Source organism: Chiloscyllium punctatum, chromosome 20, assembly GCF_047496795.1.
Source record: "Chiloscyllium punctatum isolate Juve2018m chromosome 20, sChiPun1.3, whole genome shotgun sequence".
In the NCBI taxonomy this organism is placed as follows: Eukaryota; Metazoa; Chordata; class Chondrichthyes; order Orectolobiformes; family Hemiscylliidae; genus Chiloscyllium; species Chiloscyllium punctatum.
In genome coordinates, this window is record NC_092758.1 from 12,725,096 (window position 1) to 12,726,282 (window position 1,187).

The window sequence follows — 1,187 nt, forward strand, 5'->3', positions numbered from 1 at the left end:
AGGAACCGGCACCCCAGTCCTGGCAGCTCCGCCTTGTTTTCCGCGCCGCCTCCAATCGCAAACTTTCGCCAATGTTTAATTTTGCTGAACTCTCACGGCTCTGACCAATCAATGCCCTCTGTGGACAGCCAAGTGAAACTTCGATCCAATCGAAGAGCAGATTGAGGATAAGGGCGGGCCCGCATCGAGCAGCTCTTTTTTTCCTCCCAGTTAACATTGGAGCTATTGGCAATAAACAGCCGCTATTTTCCAATGTCTGAACAGTCCTCTCCGAAGCTCTGATGGCAGTTGCTCAGGCTCAACCTTTCTGATTCCCCCGTCGTCGCAAACTCCGACGGAATTGCCCAGAAAGTGAACATTCTGCTCAGCAATTCTCCTCCTAGTGTACCCATTTAACTGAAGAAGGGTCATTGGACTTGAAATGTTAACTCTGCTTTCTCCCCATAGATACTTCCAGACCTGCAGTGTTATCCCAGCAATTTCCACTTAAATGGGTGAATTCCATTTGGTTCTGCTGCAGTTGAGATACCACTAACCCAGGACAAGTTCTAACACCTGGGTATTTACTAACTGAACAACCTAGCACATACCTTCCACAGACCCCATAATTGTCTCATACCCTGAACCTACACCACCCTTTTCACAAGCTATCTCTGGATACCCACCTGTGCCCAGGATTCGACACATCCCCACCCTTGACATTCACCCTGCTTTGCTGGACCAGAGGTTCTCCCACCCAGGTAAAAACAATGACTGCAGATGCTGAAAACCAAATACTGGATTAGTGGTGCTGGAAGAGCACAGCAGTTCAGGCAGCATCCAACGAGCAGCGAAATCGACGTTTCGGGCAAAAGCCCTTCATCAGGAATAAAGGCAGTGAGCCTGAAGCGTGGAGAGATAAGCTAGAGGAGGGTGGGGGTGGGGAGAGAGTAGCATAGAGTACAATGGGTGAGCGGGGGAGGAGATGAATGTGATAGGTCAAGGAGGAGAGGGTGGAGTGGATAGGTGGAAAAGAAGATAGGCAGGTCGGACAAGTCCGGACAAGTCAAGGAGACAGTTACTGAGCTGGATGTTTGAAACTAGGATGAGGTGGGGGAAAGGGAAATGAGGAAGCTGTTGAAGTCCACATTGATGCCCTGGGGTTGAAGTGTTCTGAGGCGGAAGATGAGGTGTTCTTCCTCCAGGCG